Source organism: Elaeis guineensis, chromosome 2 (assembly GCF_000442705.2).
Source record: "Elaeis guineensis isolate ETL-2024a chromosome 2, EG11, whole genome shotgun sequence".
In the NCBI taxonomy this organism is placed as follows: Eukaryota; Viridiplantae; Streptophyta; class Magnoliopsida; order Arecales; family Arecaceae; genus Elaeis; species Elaeis guineensis.
The window spans coordinates 100,143,517-100,164,658 of record NC_025994.2 but is presented as its reverse complement, the minus strand read 5'-3'; the positions used below and the strand labels follow the sequence as shown (position 1 = coordinate 100,164,658).

The 21,142-nt window shown below is 36.6% G+C and overlaps 1 non-coding gene across 1 annotated transcript; it reads right to left on the bottom strand.

The window, feature by feature from the left end:
* Nucleotides 1-651: 651 nt before the first annotated feature.
* On the bottom strand, nt 652-7,842 carry LOC105037831 (uncharacterized). The gene is made up of 7 exons (XR_012138871.1): nt 7,465-7,842; nt 5,331-6,902; nt 5,033-5,236; nt 4,843-4,935; nt 3,441-3,542; nt 2,998-3,360; nt 652-1,326 (listed from the first exon to the last, which is right to left on the bottom strand). It is a non-coding gene; the product is annotated as an uncharacterized protein (transcript).
* Nucleotides 7,843-21,142: the final 13,300 nt, after the last annotated feature.

The following is a 21,142-nucleotide window of genomic DNA, read 5'->3' as shown; positions in this document are numbered from 1 at the left end:
AATGAATTGAACTGAGTACTTATAAACACCAATTGGACTAAATTAGCTCATCATGTCTGTGCTGCACAGGGTAATATATGATGCTGATATTTGAAATTCACAAGCACAGAAAAATAAGCAATACCACCAATGCTATGAGCACTTATGATTGCTAATATCCTTTTCAAACAAATCTAGCTCCCTAAGCGATGGTAACAATGATAAAAATAATAACTGCTGTTTAACATGTTCGATGTATCCTATATTTTACAAGCCAGAACTACTTAGACAAACATGTTCTCATGTAGCGACCAAGTCAAGAGTTTGGTTACATCATGACCCAGATCTACTTAGACAAATTAACAAGCCCCTCTGTGACAGTATTTAATGTATGGTCCGTTTTGAGTGACATTAATTTCAATGAATATGACCTTCTCTCTTGGTCATACCTGTATATGGTCCGTTTTTAGTGACATATTAATCCTTCACGGGAAGAACGTCTGCCATTGTTTTGTCTGAAAAATTTTGCAAGGCCCCAACAGAGTTGTTTCGTTGTTACTTCAAATAAGGAATGTGATTCAACACAAGCGCAGCTCCCTGAAAGGTCATCTGCTTTAGAAGCATGGCCACTAAAAACTAATCTTCAGGATTGTTGATCTATTGCCGCTTTCTGTAGGTGGTATACTAGATTTCTGTAACAGGTTAGGTTGCCGCTTTTGATCCTCACCAAACAAAATTTTATATGGGTACCAGCCTACCAGCTGGAAAGCATGCAAAGAGGAAAAAGTCTGAAGAAAGTTCTGACCAAATTTTTATTGAAGCTTCGAAAGTTGAAAGCGCTAAAGATTGAGCATAATTAGTCATATTTTCAGCTTCATGTCATATTTTTGCACCACCAAGGTTATCTGCAACATTCCTAGAAACAGAGCTCACACTTTTTCTGTCATGATAGACTCAAACATGACAGATTTTAGCTCAAGCTCTGAAGGGGACATGATAGATCAACCATGGAAGAGCATCAAGTATATTTTGCGGAAACATACAGAACATATGTACTATAGATCTTTGTTATACAATTTCATTAATCATGAAAGAACCAAACAAAATCACATATGCTCAGTATGAACACTGCAACAGGGCAATGAGGTGTCCATTTCAATGCATGTCAGTTATGGTTCTGCTTAGAAACATACAGAACATGAACATGAAGTTATCAAAATGGCAAAATGCACCAACTGGTTTAACTCTTCGCAATTTATCTCCCTACCAATTCAACCATTTTGAATCACTTCTCTAAACCGGCGCCAAGAACATTGTAGGATTTCTTTGAACTTTAATTGCTATAACCTGCAGCAATTACTCTGAGAAGCAATAAGGTATCGATACCTGATATTCTTCTTATAGGCCAGGGTGTGTGGATTATCATAAAACTGCCAATTAAAATGAAGGCAGCAGATGGAACTGATATCAAATGCTAGCCACAATCTACAATGACACCCAATTTTGAAGGTTTATGCATGCAACTCAGAAAGCTCTATTAGTGCAGTCTCTATTGTAGTGTACAAAAAACTGATAGGGTTGTGACTGTAAGGGTTGGAAACAGCTGCATCTGCTAAGAAAGGAAGCTTTCTTAAAGCTCTACCACTTAATCACTGAGCAAGAATTCACACAATCATGATGGTTAGAGGAGGTCAGCATCTATATTATCTTGAGTTTTGTTCCCAAATCCACACTACAGTGAAGGTCAGTCACCAACCTGGCATGCTCCTCAAGCTTCTAGAAAAATTCCCAACAACTAAATGTCATAATGTGGTAATCTACATTATTATATTTGTTTTTCAAATGCAGTGACCACCAACACACAGACATGCAATGATTTGATTCTGTGCACTCCATGTGACCATTCAGTGTAGCTTACTAGAACATGTTTCCACAGCCCCACCTATTTAATAATTAAAGATCTCAACAACAAAGAACCCACAAACTATAGAACCAGAAACCAAAAAATGAGGGCACAAATTTGCTAACTGTTTAAAGAAAAAAGTTCATTAAACAAAATTCAAAGAAACCTGACCAAATTAAGGATCTGCCTCAAGAAAAAGGGTAGAGATGAGAATAGGAAGAATAATATTATCTGATCAAGACATAAAGATGCATGAGATTCTAGACATTCTAGAGCTTGTTCAAAAGCAAGCAATGTCAGCAAAGAAACACACACACACACACACGCACTCACAAAAAGAAAAGGAAGAAAAGGAAAAGAAAAACTTGAGGTGTAATTCTCCTGTATAAGTGGGAAGATGAGCAGACAGTAACTATCTCCTCATCATATATAACCAGATGCTGGGTTATCTATGACCAGCAAATAATTAACCTCTGCGAGTAGAAGCTAGATCAAGTCATCATCAAGCTGAAATGTTGCTAAAAATGATTTGAAACATCACTTCACATAGAGACATCAAAAAAATATATATATAAAAAAAAGGATCTTGCAACATCACATCACAGAATATCAGCAACCACTGAGACTTGATCAACGGCAAAATAACAATCCAACAACAAATGATAAAATCCAACCAATGCATCACAACAAACGATCAAACCCATTTCATTCAGTTCGAAGTTCATAAGAGAAAGATATGCTCTTAAAAGGACATCTATTAGTCAATCATAACAAACCACCATATCTATCATGCCCAGACCTGGATTACCCCAAAGCTACTCCCAAAAGAACCCATAACCAATGAAACCAAAATTATAAGCCCTAAACTAAAAGCTCAAACTGAACAAGAGAGAATTCAAGTAGAACCCATTCTAAAAAAAAAAGAGAGAGATCTATCACTTGTGCATGGTATCATCATCTCGGAGACTACTGGAAGTATTGGGACCTGTAAGGAATAGAAAAAAAGCTTACTAAGTAGAAAATATAGAAATTAGTACATACAACTCATAAAGCCTATATAATAAAGATATACATGAAAATAATATAAAATCTAAAAATTATATGTAGCTAATTACCTGATGCGAGGCAAAACCATGTAAAAAAGATGTAATCTGATCCATCTGAGTCCTCAATGACACGATCTCTATCTGATAGCTCCGTCTCAGTTCCTCCATCTGTAGATCATGTCTCTGACTCATCTTTTGTATCTGTGTCTCTAGCCTACAGACCTCTGCAGTGCTGTTGTTTTGTCTACACTCCTCAGTATATCTGCTCACTGCAGACAACTGAGTGAGGGTAACTCCAACTCCATATCCCCTTACTCTGCCATAACACTCTGGTCCTATAAGCTCAGTAAACACCTGATCCTCGATGCTACTGCACTCTGCAGATGATGATGACTCGCTGGTACGCTCTGCAATAAGTGTGGTTGCCCTATCCTATATATTAAAGAACAGATCTATATATTAATAATAAAAAATTATAATATAAATTATTTAATAAATAAATCAATACATACGATCAGATCTCTAGACTCCTCTCGTACAAAGCTGCCATCTCGGTGCGTATGAGTCATTCTATAGAACTCAACCTTACCAGGCTCCCTTCCATGCTCTTCTATCTATAGAAAAAAAGTATATGTTATATAATATATGATCCAATATATGATATATGACACAAGATATATCATTATACAATACAGAGCAGGAGATAATGAATTGGATGAGGCTTTTTATTGTTTGTAATTCATGAACAAAATTCAATAAACAAACACATTAGCATATAGCCACCACTTCAAAACCGTTCGACTAATCTACTGTGCATGATGCAATCCCTGTTTTAACTTACTGTAAAATCATTCAACTCGCCAAGAAATCATGCAACTAGTCATCAAGTTATCCTGCAGTTCAATGAATCATCACAAATTTGAGCTTGAAATACATGCTAGAAGATTATCTGAAATACAGATTTGTTAAACCAGGTGCTTGGACACTGCCTATTATGAAATATATTTTTCAGGCTAATGTTCTGTTTCTCTTTTCCCATTTGTAACTGGTTCACTCTTTAAACAGACAACCATTTGGCAGTCCGTGAGAGAAATGAGAATCCAAACTACCACTGAAAAGTTTGCTTGGATTTGTATTCAAGCTGGATTTGTAAAAATACTACTGAAGAGAGCCCTTGAGATCATATTCAAGCTAAATTTGTATCCAAGTTACCTGAGATCAGCTCTTGAAGGAGGCCTTATATTTCAAGACAAATCCAAGCACCAACAGAATAGTCATGATCCCAAATGAAGAGCCTCCCACTCTATGTATCCAGCATGGGTTGAACCTGGTGAACCTCCAGTCCAGGAAACATGTGAAATTGATGACCACAATCAGCACTAAGAGCACAAAAGGCAGACACATGACCAAACTCCCATACCCCACTTACAGGGATTGTTTACATTTACTTCTAACCTTGATAGTCTCAAAACTCTATTCCAATATATGTTGCAAAATGAGATTGCATATTCTATCCCTTGATATTGAGACCAATATGCCCCATGATGAGGCTTTTACAAGGTTTGCAGATGCTTATTAAGTTTACTGAACCTTTTCATATGTGTAATGTAAGAGAAAATTACAAAGATAATCAAAGTTAATATGGATACAGAGTGAGACATTCTTGGATCAGCTTATAGGCAAAAACTACATGTGCATGCAGATAGGCCAAGACTACAAAATCTAGACAATTAACAGAAATAGAGAAACTAATTAATCTTTCCATATCTGGACCACTACATACATTGATCAACTAGTATTTACAAACATTGAATGAACAAAAAATCGAAGTCTACAAAGAATCGAACCATATAAAGACCAATAAAGGTTAAAAAAAATCAACCAGAATTTGTGATTTAGAAAAGTATAACATACAAATTCGGCTCTGAGCCTTGCATAACTCTTAGAACCTGATGTGTGAGGCACCAACTGAGATGATCGTGCAGCTCTACCAATATTAGAGTATGTCTGCCATATAAAATAAACAATATGACATATCTTGTATAAATAATTAATTGATATTGATAATGTATAAAATAAAGAGTAAATGAAGATTATACATAACCTGTCCTCTCTCCGAAAATCAGTAGTGTACAAGCTCAATCCATTGATGAGGGTACACATCAGGAGGACAGGTACGAGCAACCTCTTCCTTTGTTATACCCTTCTTCTTATAATCCCTCTTTAACTTGGCCTTATACTCTTTCCATTTACGATTCAGGGACTTTATTATCCAATCATGGCTCTCTGGAGGGATCACAAACTTAGTCTACAACAAAGTACAAGAAAACTATAAATGTTAGATTAAATCAACTACTATAATCTTTAACTAGTTAACATACAATTTCAATCTATCTTTTTACCTGTACAACCCGTAATAGCTCAACTTTATACGAAGGAAGCATATCATTCCATCTAGTGTAGTTGATTGGACGCAATTGACACTTCCGTGCAACAGATCCTAAAAAACTAGATAATAGGCTTCCCGACCTCTTAACAGGCTGTCCTAATTTGTTGCATGTCCTAATTTCTTTAATTCAATCAAAGAATATAATATCAAACTGAAATTCACAATAAAAAATTAAAAAATGCAACCATCTTTCACTGCAAGCGTATTCAATCAAATGTCTTTCTATTATCTGGTCTATTTCCTTAAGTAATTAATGGAAAAATTTACTTGCAAGAAGTAAAGGTTGTAGGTAAATAATGATCCTTCAAATGTAGCATAGAAAATTAATACAGACAAATACAGCATCAACAGGAACCCAAACACAGATCAGCTTTTATGTGAGTCTTTTTGTTGTGACTAGTCCTAAGAACACCAACTCTATGACAATTATGACACCTATAAAGTTCTGCAGCATATAAGATATCAGCTCATGTTATATTAAATACATGACCAATAATAAATTGCAGATAAATTTAGAAAGAGAATGTGATACCATTAAAATGTATTCAGTGCATTTTAAATTATTTCAGTAAGCAAATCTTCTGAAAATCCTCATCATGAAGTTGGCCTTGAGAAGGCCCTTGAAGGCTCATTTGATCCCCCAAATTCTTATTTGGGTCTCAAATTCTCAGCCACAGAAACAGTCACTATAAGCATGAACTATGAAACTATACATCACCTTTATACTTGTTAAACACCAAATTATCCATGCTAGGATAAACAAATTCCCAAATATGTAATGGTGATGGGTGATCCTATTGCTCCACTAGCACTAGCATCTATCAGTCCTAGATATTTTAACCTAAAGGTAGGTGAGAGGAGTTGCCTCATTCTATAAGCTCGAGCAAAAGGGCGAATTATATTCCACAAAAGATTTAAAGAATATGGAAGGCTCTATCAAAAAGACAGCCTTTATTTGCATCTATTTCTACAGCAAGGGAAAAAAAATCTAGCTAGAGAGTTGATGTAAATGTTTTGACCACTCATGCCTTTTGCTATAGCTAGTGATACTCTTTAACAACAAAAAGACTTAGGAAGATTACATTGAGCCAGCATCATGACAAAACATTCAAGTTAACCAATGCACAAAATGCTGTCACCCTGTTTTTTCGACTAACAGTATAACAAGGTCATTTTCTGCAGCGTTTTCAACATTAACATTGACTAATAAAATAAAGCAACAATATAACTATAAGTTAAAAATTGCCTTGCAACTAGACAATTTCTCATAAGATTCAACTACTTGAGGTGTGAGTAATGAAATCAAATCATCAAAATATGATACTTTAGCGTAAATGGAAAAGAAGATGATAAACATCCTCCTGCACAAGTGTTGAAGACGGCAACCAACAGCAGTAAAGTATCCCAAACGTAGCACAGAACATTGCAACAAAGGAATAATCGTGGAAGAAACCAAAACTCTGAAGCAGGCTGTGGGGATAAGATGATACGATAAAGTACAGGAAACCAACTTGTGACGCTGTGCCTACAAGGAAAAGACGTTGATGAAACAACACAACATGCCAGAAGTGTTTGGTAAAGCGTGAAGACGATTTGTGAAGAAGAATCAGAAGAGGAAGTAGCCAACTAAATAAACATAAACCAGCCACAGATTTTTAGAACCCAGCTGAAAAAATAGCAAAGTCCGGCACAGTAAAACATAAAGCAAATCCACTGAAACAAATGAAGATGATAAACCTGCCACCCCAGAAACAGGTGACAAAAGAAATACAGCAACATAAATGATCCATGAGCAGAATCCGAGCAAGAAACAAACATTCAACCAGATCGAAGATAGGTACAAGATAACCATTATTTAGATTAAGGAATTTAATCTAAATAATCACCACTAAATCTACGTCCTTAAATTCTTAAGCATGCAGAAACACCAATAACTCACAATACAGCCAGAGATCATACTATGACCGATCTCGGTTAGGGTTAGGGATAGAGCTGAAGGGTTTGGGAGAAGACCAAGGAGAGGAGGTGGAAGGGCTCTCGTGGGAGAGACGGAGCCAAGAAAAGAAAGGGGGAAGGTAGACACATACCGTCGGAGCGTGGAGGTAAGATCGGAGGCGCCGTCTAGCTGACTGAGATCAAATGGGCGGGTGGGAGATTGGTCCGCCAGAAGGATGATCGGAGCTCCTTCGCCAGCAACCTGACCGCCGAAGCGCTTGACACGTTCTTGAAGAATGAGAGGAATGGAAGAGGGAAGAGAAGGAGAGGGGCGGAGAGGCCGGAGGAGAAGGGAAACCGTCGGCCACGAGAGGCCGGAGGAGGAGGTAGACCGTCGGCGATGAGGCGGAGAGGGACTTGGCTCGGGAGAGAGGAGGTATCGATGAGAGGAGTGAGTTAGCTTGGGCACGGGAGCTGGGATGGGTCGGAAAGGAGAAGGGATTCAATAAACGGCGTCCGACGCCCTCGCATCGTGTTGGAAATACGGGGCACTATTAAATTATACCGACGCGTCCTGCTGGCGTCGGCACTTTAAAGTCGGTAATTCCTCATTTTGCTAAAAGATTTTTCTGACACCACATCGAGGACATTGTTTCTGATATAAAAAATAAAAATTTTAAAAATTAAATATATTTTTTTTAAAAAAAATTCAATAAAATAACTCTAATTTAGATTGAGTGAACTCCTCCGAATAATATTTTTCAATCTTCTTTTCTCGAATGAAGCATCTTTCAAAGCTCTCTTCTTTTAGTGGCTCATAACCTCCTCACAGCCTTCTCTCTTCTTTTTTTTATGTGTTCGCAAGTCTTCAAGCCCCCTCCTTTTATAGGCCAAAAACTAAAGTCCGATACAAACTCTTTTTCACGTCAAAGAAGGATTCCATGCGCCTCTTAGCTTTCATGCACTGGGTTCCATGCCGCACAAAAAAAAAAAACTATGTGCCTCCTTATTTTTCAGTGCACTTCCTTTCTTATGTAACCTCCTGGTTTCCATGGTGGGTCCCATATGAGAGGGACCACACCAATAAATCTCTTTCTTCCAACTCATATGGGAGGTTCCATAAAGTCTGCAGTGCCCTTACACTTTTATTGCCTTTAACCACTCCTTACTATGCTCGTGCTCCATGACTTCGGAGTAGGACTCAGGCTCCCCTGTATCTATCAATAACACGTAATCTTGCGGTAGATATTTCATGGACTCCTCTCTCTTGTGGATCTCCGGACCTCTTGTGCAGGTGGTTCAATATGTGGCTCAGTTTGAACACCATCCATACTCTCCTTAACTTCATGACTGTCATGTATACTGTCATCTGCAGTTGCTCTCCCATCATCAATACTCCTCAGAGAAGTATATGGGTACAAATCTACAGAGTTACTCAGGGATGACTTCGACTTGTTAGGCTTCTCAAAGTCATTGATTGTCTGATCGTCCAAGAAAATAACATCGTGACTGCATACGATCTTCCACTCCATAGGATCTTATAATCGGTAGCCGAACTCCCCATCCTCACCATAGCCTAAGAATATGCATTATTTCATCTTGGCATCTAGTTTGTACCTCTCATCTTTGAAAATATGTACAAACATTTTGCATCTAAAAATTTTCAAATAATCGTAAGAAATATCTTTTCAAACCATACTCTCTGCGGTGTATGTCACGCCCCGAACCCAATACCCGAGTCGGATACGTGATGGCCGCACACTCCTTAGAGCAAGCCCTAAAGAATAAGCAAGGTCAAAGTAAATCATTACAACCTTAACATCCATAACAATTAATTTCAATAATAATTTATAAAATCTTGCATAATTATAATTTAAATTTCTTCAATTCTCTGATCAGATACTATGACACTCTATTTATCCTTCTGCTCACCCGTAAATCCAAGCCATAGACAATCATAAGCATCCTGTAACTCTGAGAAGAAAAAGAAAGATGAAGAGGTGTGAGCTTTACAAGCCAGTAAGAATTTCCATATCACATTGATATAATAATATAATCTAAAAATAAAGATAAACAATAAAATATAAAATCCGATGTTCAATATCCAGAATAATGCAAATATCCATAAATTTTCTGTCTTATTAAAATAGATGCATCATCATATGTTAACAGGTGAAACACTTTTATTCAACAATTATTTCATGTCTTATCTTTCATTTCTCTTTTCATAATCACATGATTTTTAACCTTTTCTTTCTGACTCTAGACTATTCAAGTTTATACCTCAGTCATCATCCGGATCGAATCTACTTAAAAAGCCTTTCAAGGCTGTCCCAAGATGAGCTCCTGGCCGGCTGTCCCACGTACGAAAGCTCGTGAGAGGCTGTCCCAGGCATAAGCTCCTGACGGATTATCCCAGGCATGAGCTCCTGGCCGGCTGATCCACCTGTAAGTCAGTGGGGGTTGTCCCAGACATAAGCTCCTGACAGGCTGTCCCAGGCATAAGCTCTTGACCGACTGTTCCACATGACAAAGCTAGTCCATACCATATATCTCTTTCTTTTCATTTAATCATTATGTGTTGATTTCATCAAATCAATTCTGACTTGCATTATGATCAATTCAGATATGTCATATCCATATAATCATGCCATCAATCTCTGATATATATATATATTGACATAACATACTCATGCTCAAAATCAAATAACAATATCTCAGATATAATAAATTCATCGATCTCAAATCCGACGATGCAAAATCAATAATGCAAGACCAACAGTAAAATAGCATATTTATAATGGTGATCATGTACAGAGATTCTTACCTTTATCGGTGACTGATCCAAGTACAGAAATCAATATTCTTCTTTGATTTATGAATTTTTTTAACAAAATATTCCACTCGATATCATATGCAGACAATCATCTCTTCATAACCCTAATCAAATATAAAAATTATATATGAAAAAAATTATCCGATAATCAATCCTAATAACACAAATCTAGGACTTCTCTTAGGATTAATCAAAATTAGGATTTATCTAAGTATCTGGATCCTCCACTGATCCATAAGACTTCTAGAGAAAAAAAATCCATGAAGAGAGAAAAAATTCTAGAGAGAAAAAGTAGAGAGAGAAAATTTTTATATCCTTCAGACGAGGCAATCATGATTGAGATCATCAAAGATCATATCAGGATGACTTAATATAAATCAAATGTTATAAATTTTGAATAGGATCGGGCTGGAATCAGATCTATTGCATGAATTTCGGAGCAATCTCAAATTATCTTATTTTCATCTCCAGTTTATCCTAGGATCCATGATGAAATTAAAGAGAGAAAGACACTAGAGAGATAAAATCCATAAAGAGAGAGAAAAAGGTCTAGAGAGAGAATCTAGAGAGAGGAGAGAGGAAAGAGGAAGAGAAAGGAGAGAGAGGAGAGAGAGAAAAAATTCTTTCTTTTTTTTTCTTCTTCTCTTTCTCTTTTTCCTTTTCTTTTTCTTTTCTTTTCTCTTTTTCTTTCTTCTTCTTTCTTTTTCTTTTTCTTTCCGCGGCCTCCCTTAGGCCGAAACAGGGGAAGATCGTGAGGTCCCCCCCTCCAGTGACCCGGGCTCTGACGAGGTGGGTGGCTTCGTCGGAGGTCAGGCAACGATGGCCGACCATGCGAAGCCGGCTGGCGACGGAGTTCGGCCGGCAAGCTTTCCTTCTTTTTTTTTTCTCGAAAAACAGGGGATCCGCCCCTTTTCTTTTTATTTTTCGGTCATTGGCCGGTCACCGACAATCAAGACCTTCAGGGAAGAGGGATAGAGAGATGAGGGTCCGGTCTCGGAGATGGGACGCCGCAACCGATGGTGCCGGTGGCCGAAAAAGAGAGGAAGATGGCCCGACCGAACAGAGCAAAACAGGGGTCACCTTGTTCATAGATTTTTCGACGATCCCGAAGGTCGGAGAGGGTGCACGAAGCCATGAAAAAGAGAGGAAGGAGAAGAAGGGTTTACTTCAAGCTTCAGCAGCATCGTCGGCTCCAATTTTCGGTGAGCACGAGTACGAGAGGTCATGGCTTCAACAGAAGAAATCAAGAGATCAAGCTCGAAGATCGCCGGTGGAGAGTCTTAAGGGAGGGAAGGAGGGTTTATAGGGGAGCTATCCTACCCTAAGCCGGACTCCATGGGTCCGATTTCATCGGGGTCAGAGGGGAAGAAGACTCCAGTTAGGAGTCTTCCTCCTCCTCCTGTCGGGCTCTGTTTTGGGCTTCTCCAAATTTTGCCAGGCCCAAGAGCCCTATGGGCTGGGCCGTGACAATCTCCCCTCCTTAAAATAATTTCATCCTCGAAATTAAGTTATGTCTTTCGAGATACATATTTCAAAGTATACATTCTTCATATCATTCTTAAGCTTACGATAATATTTTATATATTATTTATTTCTCATGATCTTGTTATAATAAAAATTATTTGAAATTTCAAATTTATCTCCTCTTATTGATTTCTCAACTTTTTGAAGAACTGTAATATTTTGGACTTGTATTAATATACCACCGTTATTTGTCTAATACATTCCACTCGAAATTCATAATTATCTCAGACTACCCTTGATAGAAAAATAAATAAAGGTCAAACATCGGGCACTCTTTACAACCATCGATTTCTTTCTTCTCTTGACCTTCCAACAAATTTTATATGTAGACTCTCATCTTAAGAAAATCTCAATCTTCAATATCAGTCCAAGTAACAATATTAAATTTTAAAAAAAATATGAGATCTATGTCAGGATATTCTAAGTTTGAACTAATATCAGAATTATCAAGCTGTTAATAAACTTGAGATATCTAGAATTTCTTGATATTATCTACAATGAAGCAACCTACTGACAAAAATTATCCGGCTATGATCAGATTAGATCAAAATTTATAGCATCCTTTCTTTATCAATAAAATCTTTCCTTATTTACAACTAATGTATTTCATCATAATATCTTTTGATTTAAAAGATTAATATTTTTAATCAATTTAATCCATCATGCTTTTGCTGCGCACTCTGATCTTAATTTATCAAATTATATAAATCTATCAAAGATAAAAATATCCTTATATGTTAGATCAATTCAGGATAGATCCAACCTTCAAATTTCATATAAGACTTACGGCAAAATTTTAAGTTTTTTTATCTTTACTACCTTTGGGTATAGTATATAAAAATTAAATCTTGATCCACTTCCTATATTTGAAATCATTGCATAAATTTCATCACTCTTCAAGAATCCAACATATCTAGAATCGATTGGAGTTAACCTTAGATTTACCTTACAATCATTTAGATAATTTCTAAATCAATCTTCCTTTTTAAAAGAATTAATTCTAACTTGACAAACTAGAAGAACTCAAGCCAACATCCTTAAGTAGAATCAACTTGATTATTTCTTATAGAGCTCCCTTCATCACAACCCTTAATATTAATCAATAAATCCATACAAAATCTTGTCCTTTGTATAAGTCATTCAAAATGTAACACTAACAAGATGTCTTAGTTCAATTTAAAAAAAATTCAAACTTTGACTTGAATAATTAATACACTTCACCATCTTCAACAATCATAAGAAAAATTAAAAAAAATCTAATCCAAAGATAGTAATACGAATTATTAAAGATTTTATCATAATCTATATATCATACTCTGATAAAATAAATTTTCTTCTTTAATTTAACAACAATATCAAAATACTTTTGATCCACTTAGAAAAATAAACTTTTGACTTGAAATTCAATGCAACTTGAAAGATCAAGGAATCATATTCAGAATATGATATTTTGAGTAACCAAAGATTTCATCAAGATATGTATCTCATATTCTCATAATAAAATTCAAGTATATTTTTCATCTAAGATTGAGTTTCATATATGACCTCCTATAGGTTTAGTGTTCAAAAATATTTATCTCTCATATGATGTAATTTCTTCTTAGACCATACCCTAATTAACTTTTTTTGATAAGTCCAAAATTCATAATGCTCAGACAATTATCATCAAAATTAAAAAAAATATATCATGATCTTCAATCATATAAGTTTTACATTCCAAAATCATCTAGTATACTCAACATAACTTATCAATACCTCCCACTTCATTCCAAGGTCAACTCTTTTCATACTTAGGTCAACCTTACTAATTGAAATCTAAGATATAAGTCGTTAATTCTATTATAGATATCACATGCCACTTATGCATAAATTTTATCTTAATATCTATTGATTCGAAATCTAATTACTGAATCATTTGTTTTATATCTATCATATTCTTTATGATCATAACCTAAGTTTAATATCACTAAAATTATAATTTTGAATAATTATAACCTTAAACTCAAATATCACTTAAATCATATTTTCTAGTGATCATAGCCTAAACTCTAATATCATTCTATCATACCTTTAATGATCATAATCTTAAACTCTGATATTATCAATCATACTTTATTGATTATAATCTCAAAATTTTGATATCACTTATATGACAATCCCTAGTGACCTTAAACCTGAGCTCTAGTACTATTCTATCATATTCTCTGATATCACTCTGTCACATCCTATTGATCATGCATAAAGTTTTGATATCACTTCATAATCCCTAGTGACTTAAACTTAAGCTCTAATATCATTTTATCAAATCCTAATCACTTATATCATAATCCCCAATGATCATAACCTAAACTCTGTTATTCCTCTGTAATATTTAAATCACTTATATTATAATCCTTAATGATTATAACCTGAGCTCTGATATCATTCTGTCACATCCTATTGATCTTACATAAAGTTTTAATATCTCTTCATAATCTCTGGTGATCTTAAACCTAAGCTCTGATACCATTCTGTCATGCTCCGAACCCAACATCCGGGTCGGATACGTGATGGCCGCACACTCTTTAGAGCAAGCCCTAAAGAATATGCAAGGCCAAAAAAATCATTACAACCTTAACATCCATAATAATTAATTTCAATAATAATTTATAAAACCTTGCATAATTATAATTTAAATTTTTTCAATTCTCTGATCAGATACTATGACACTCTATTTATCCTTCTGCTCATCCGTAAATCCAAGCCATAGCCAATCATAAGCATCCTGTAACTCTGAGAAGAAAAAGAAAGATGAAGAGGTGTGAGCTTTACAGCCCAGTAAGAATTTTCATATCACACTGATATAATAATATAATCTAAAAATAAAGATAAATAATAAAATATAAAATTTAATGTTCAATGTCCAGAATAATGCAAATATCTATAAATTTTCTGTCTTGTTAAAATAGATGCATCATCATATGTTAACAGGTGAAACACTTTTATTCAATAATTATTTCATGTCTTATCTTTCATTTCTCTTTTCATAATCACATGATTTTTAACCTTTTCTTTTTGGCTCTGAACTATCCAAGTCTATACCTCAGTCATCATCTGGATCGAATCCACTTAAAAAATCTTTCAAGGCTGTCCCAGGATGAGCTTCTGGCCGACTGTCCCATGTACGAAAGCCCGTGAGAGGCTGTCCCAAGCATAAGCTCCTGACGGGCTGTCCCAGACATGATCTCCTAGCTGGCTGATCCACCTGTAAGCCAATGGGGGCTGTCTCAGGCATAAGCTCCTGACGGGCTGTCCCAGGCATAAGCTCCTGGCCGGCTGTTCCACATGACAAAGCTAGTCCATACCATATATCTCTTTCTTTTCATTTAATCATTATGTGTTGATTTCATCAAATCAATTCTGACTTGCATTATGATCAATTCAGATATGTCATATCCATATAATCATGCCATCAATCTCTGATATATATATATTGACATAACATACTCATGCTCAAAATCAAATAACAATATCTCAGATATAATAAATTCATCGATCTCAAATCTGATGATGCAAAACCAATAATGCAAGACCAACAGTAAAATAGCATATTTATAATGGTGATCATGTATAAGGATTCTTACCTTTATCGGTGACTGATCCAAGCACAGAAATCAATGTTCTTCTTTGATTTATAAATTTTTTTAATAAAATATTTCACTCGATATCATATGCAGACAATCATCTCTTCATAATCCTAATCAAATATAAAAATTATATATGGAGAAAATTATCCGATAATCAATCCTAATAACACAAATCTAAGACTTCTCTTAGGATTAATCAAAATTAGGATTTATCTAAGTATCTGGATCCTCCACTGATCCATAAGACTTCTAGAGAGAAAAAAATCTATGAAGAGAGAGAAAATTCTAGAGAGAGAAAGTAGAGAGAGAAAATAAAGAGAGAAAATTTTTGTATCCTTCAGACGAGGCAATCATGATCGAGATCATCAAAGATCATATCAGGATGACTTAATATAAATCAAATGTTATAAATTTTGAATAAGATCGGGCTGGAATCAGGTCTACTACATGAATTTCGGAGCAATCTCAAATTATCTTATTTTTATCTCAAGTTTATCCTAGGATCCATGATGAAATCAAAGAGAGAAAGACACTAGAGAGATAAAATTCATAAAGAGAGAGAAAAAGGTCTAGAGAGAGAATCTAGAGAGAGAAGGTAGAGAGAGGAGAGAGGAAAGAGGAAGAGAAAGGAGAGAGAGGAGAGAGAGAAAATTCTCTCCTTTTTTTTTCTTTTTCTCTTTCTCTTTTTCTTTTTCTTTTTCTTTTCTTTTCTCTTTTTCTTTCTTCTTCTTTCTTTTTCCTTTTCTTCCCGCGGCCTCCCTTGGGCCGAAATAGGGGAAGACCGTGAGGTCCCCCCCTCCAGTTACCCGAGCTCTGACGAGGTGGGTGGCTTCATCAGAGTCAGGCAACGATGGCCGACCATGCGAAGCCGGCCGGCGACTGAGTTCGATCGGCAAGCTTTCCTTCTTTTTTTTTTCTTGAAAAACAGGGGATCCGCCTCTTTTCTTTTTATTTTTCGATCATTGGCCAGTCACCGATGGTCAAGACCTTCAGGGAAGAGGGATAGAGAGATGAGGGTCCGATCTCGGGGATGGGACGCTGCAACCAACGGTGCCGGTGGCCAGAAAAGAGAGGAAGATGGCCCGACCGAATAGAGCAAAATAGGGGTCACCTTGTTTATAAATTTTTCGACGATCCCGAAGGACGGAGAGGGTGCACGAAGCCATGGAAAAGAGAGGAAGCAAGAGAGGAAGGAGAAGAAGGATTTACCTCAAGCTTCAGCAGCGTCGTCAGCTCCAATTTTCGACGAGCACAAGTACGAGAGGTCACGGCTTCAACGAAAGAAATCAAGAGATCAAGCTCGAAGATCGCCGGTAGAGAGTCTTAAGGGAGGGAAGGAGGGTTTATAGGGGAGCTATCCTACCCTAAGCCAGACTCCATGGGTCCGATTTCACCGGGGTCAGAAGGGAGGAAGACTCCGGTTAGGAGTCTTCCTCCTCCCGTCGGGCTCTGTTTTGGGCTTCTCCAAATTTTGCCAGGCCCAAGAGCCCTATGGGCTGGGCCGTGACAGTGTATCACTCTCAAGGACATAGAAAAGAGAAAGATTAATAACATGGATCGTAGTCACAATGCCTCTCCCTAAAATACCTTCGGTAGTTTAGCTTAAGAGAGCATGCTCTTGATCCTCTCGTAGATCATCCTATTCATCTTCTCTGCAATCCCATTCTGCTGCGGCATTTTAGATGTTATTTTCTCCAATCTGATGCCATTCTATTAATAGTATTTCTCAAAAGGACCCCTGTATTCACCCCCATTATCCCACCCGTATACACTTTAGTTTTTGTCCAATCTCTCTTGCAGTAGAGACGTGAAATTGCTTGAAGGTATCGAGCACCTGGTCTTTCATTTTTAAAGCATATGTCCAAACTTTTTGGAGGTGATCATCAATAAAAGTCATAAAATAAAAGCATCCATCAAGAGTTTAATCACTCATAGAACAAACATCGCAGTGAATAAGATCTAATACACTAGTTTTTCTTTTAGAGGAAAGATTCTGAAAAGAAACTCGGATTTGCTTACCCATCAAGCAACTTTCATATATCTTCAATCCAAAACCATCAGTAGGAAGAGCATTCTTTTTGACCAAAATTGACATCCACTTTTGCCTTATATGTCCCAGTCGTCGATGCCATAATTCTAAGGTAGAAGGTTCTTTCGCTGCATTCACCTCTTCCTTATCGAGCTTGACTTACACAAAGTAGAGAGAGTCTTGCTTGATACCTCTGACTGCTACTAGTGATTTCTTGATCAACTTCCACTTATTGTCCCCAACACATTGTAGTAGCCCTTCTCGTCTAATGCTCCTATTGACAATGGGTTCATATGGATATCTGGTACATATCGAATATTCTTCAATACTAGCCTGTACTCCAAGCACGTGATCGGCACAATATTTCCGACGTCAAGGATTTTTGATTCTCCATCTTTACCATCCCAAAGTTATCAAAATGATAAGACGAGAACAATTTGCACCTCACTATAACGTGATACGAAGCGGCCGAATCAATTATCCAGATAGAATCTTGGCCAGTAGTATCGCAAGACCATCATCTGTTGTGCCACAGATAATGATCATCTCTCCACCTAAAGCTATTATTGTTGTCTTATTATCCGAGCTAGAATCTCTGCTTGATTTGTTCTTTAGCTTCTCCTTCAATAATCAGCAATCTTTCTTAAAATAGCCTCGTTAGCTACAGTTGTAACATCTGCCACTTCAGGACTTGGATCTCCCCTGTGATTTAGCATGGCCATTACTTGAGTTAGATTGGGAGTTCTTGTACTTCTTCCTTTTCTTTTCGTGATGAGGGCCTTATTGTGACTCAAGATCTCTTACTCCTTTCTGACTTCCTCATTAAACATATAGTCTTTCACCATTACTAAGGCTATCGAATCCTTCAGTGAAAAATTGCTTAGAGACACCACCAAAGTCTCTCAATTGTCAGGCAAAGAACTTAACAACAGTAGAGCTTGAAGCTCCTCATCTAATACCATCTTCATCGCAGCGAGCTGGTTCACCACTTTCTAGAAGTTGCTTGATGCTCTGCCATAGAAGTCCCCTTCTTATATTTTATGTTCACAAGTTTGTGACTTAAGATCGCCTTGTTCTGTACCATCTTTCTCCCGTACAAGCTTTTCAGTTTTAACCAGAGGCTATGAGTGTTAACCTCCATTGAAACATAGTGGAAGACGCTATCATCAATCCACTATCGCATGAGCCCAATGGTTTTACAATTTAGCTTCTCTCATTCTCTATCTAACATCTTATCAGGCTGAGCAATAACTCCCTCGATTGGATCGTAAAGATCTTTACAGTAAAGAAGGTCTTCCATACGAGGTTTTCAAATTGAGTAGTTGGTTGATGTCAGCTTAATCATAACACCCATCGAATATTGGTCCTCCATTTGTTAGCGTCTCAATTATTTCTTTAATACTTTAGATTCAAAAAAATCAGACTCTGATATCACTTGTGGTGATTCAAATACTTGCAAGATAATAAATAGAACAAAAACTATGCTAACAATAAGGTATTTATGCGGCTTTCCCACACAAACAAGTTAGATACAAGGGAAATCCTAGTAAGGGAGGGATGGTGGGTAAGTGTTGGATGCCCCTTATGTCGTTCCTATTCCGAGACTTCTACTTATCTTTTTATAGATGTCCATTTGCCCATGGACTCCTGATATCTCTTTGTGCATTTGTGAGAGCTTGTTTTATTTGGGCTTGGTCTGACTTAAGTTAGCTTGGACCAGCCACTTGGGCCCCTCGGCATGTGCCAGCATATGAGAATGGGGAGAAAGACTCCCGATGGGAGTTATCTTCCTCCCCAAGTCCATCAAACAAAGGGATCGTAGGGCTTGTCAGACTCTTGTGAAAATCTTAGGATTTAATCTATATATAGAAACCCCTCCTCTCTATCCTCTAACCATCATGCCCCCAAATCCTGATCCACTGCTAGTAAATCCTATCGAGTCTCCCTTGTTTACTATTGAAAGTCTCGATGAGCTACCATCAATAGCTCGTTGAAGTCGAGATAAAGGTGTCTAATCTTTTTCCTCCTCCCTTCTCCGATCTTAAAGGCCATTGTTTCTAGCTGGACTAGCACTAGATAGTCGCTAGAATCCATGAATTCGAGCCGTCCTTGTTATAATCACATGAGAGTGGCCTAAAGCTAAACTAAAGATAAATAAAAGATTATTTTTGTTCCTTTTTTTCTTATAGCGGTTGTTTTTCAGCTAATATCTTGCCAGATTTGTCATTTGAGGGCTATGTTTTGTTTTTCCTCTCTTTTAGGCAAAACAAGGGTACTTGGGTTCACATTTAGTTGTAATTTTTGACATCTTAAATAGAGAGGCACCTAAATTTTAATTTAGATATGGAGTATAGGCCATCCATAACTGTTGCCAAGTAGAAACAGACAACCAACAACTCCATGATGGATCCCACCAAGCTCATACTAGAAGAGCACTTTTTCCTCAAAAAAAATACTGAAGAGCACCTACGTCCAAGTCCACTTCACGTCTATCAGAGGTTTGGGTATTACAAAGATTTCCCCACATGATAAAGGAGTACAAGGTTTTATGAAGAACCGAGGAAACCAAGATTCTCCTTTTCAAGAAGGTTGGGTTCCTCTCGTGCCATGAGTAACTAATCCCAACATTTTCTTTGATTGAGTTGCACTTCTCCTTCATGCAGACCAAGGTGAGGTTAAGTTTTGGGGCATGCCTCTAAGGCTCAAACTGTCATGCCCCAAATCCACCACCCAGATCAGCTAGCATAAACCTTAGAGCGACGTTCTAATGATCATGCAAGATCTTTAAGATGAACAAAGTTTCCAGCAGCACTGCAATAACTAAATTAATCATAAAATTTAAGCATAATTATCTAACTAAATAAATCCATTATTAGAAGAGTCTACTCAATTACAAAGATTTAAATGTGGATCGGATATTAGAAAATCAACTATCTAATCAATAACTCCAATGCTCGAACTCTATATTGATCCGTTCAAGACCATGCATCTTGTGACTCTAAAAAAAAAAAAGGAGGTGGTATGAGCTTTATAGCTCAGCACCCCGGGGCCGCCCCCCCCCCCCCCCCACACACACACACACTCATGTCAAAATGAATTAAGTAAACTTAAAAATAAAGATTAGCTTTAAATCATATCAAAATGCCGGCAAAATCATAAAATCTCATACCGATTATTTAGCATGGCTTTAAATCATAAATCAAATCAAAACAAAGATTAAGTTACATCAAAATGTAGGAAAAAAAATCATAAACTCTCATACTAGTTATTCAGCATAGATCAAATAAATGCACATAATTATGTACACTTAAATATGGGTCATCAAAAAATATCTCATTTAGGAAAACATACTAGATATTTCATCAATCTAAAGCTTCTATTCAACATAGTTTCATATATTTTATCTTTCGTTATTATTCAGATTTTCAATCAATAATTATCTTTCCAATTTGGACTATCCACTGTCATGCTTCGATCCATGACAGGCAAACCATAATCTATGCTTTGGCCTGGGGTTGCAAATAATAGTATCCATACTTCAGCCTATAGTGGCAAACCATAATATCCATACGTCAATTTGCATTCACAAACTATAATATCTGCAGTTCGACCCATAGTGATAAATTAGAGTGTCATGATTTGGCCCATGATTAACAATTCAAAACATCATAAATCGACCTGTGACTAACAATCCATATTGTGTCTAGTCCAAATCTTTTTACTCAATCATCAATCAAATCATTCAATTTTATCCTTATCAAATAAAATATAACCTCATACTATATTTTTGGTGAATTTCAAAATAGATGACATCT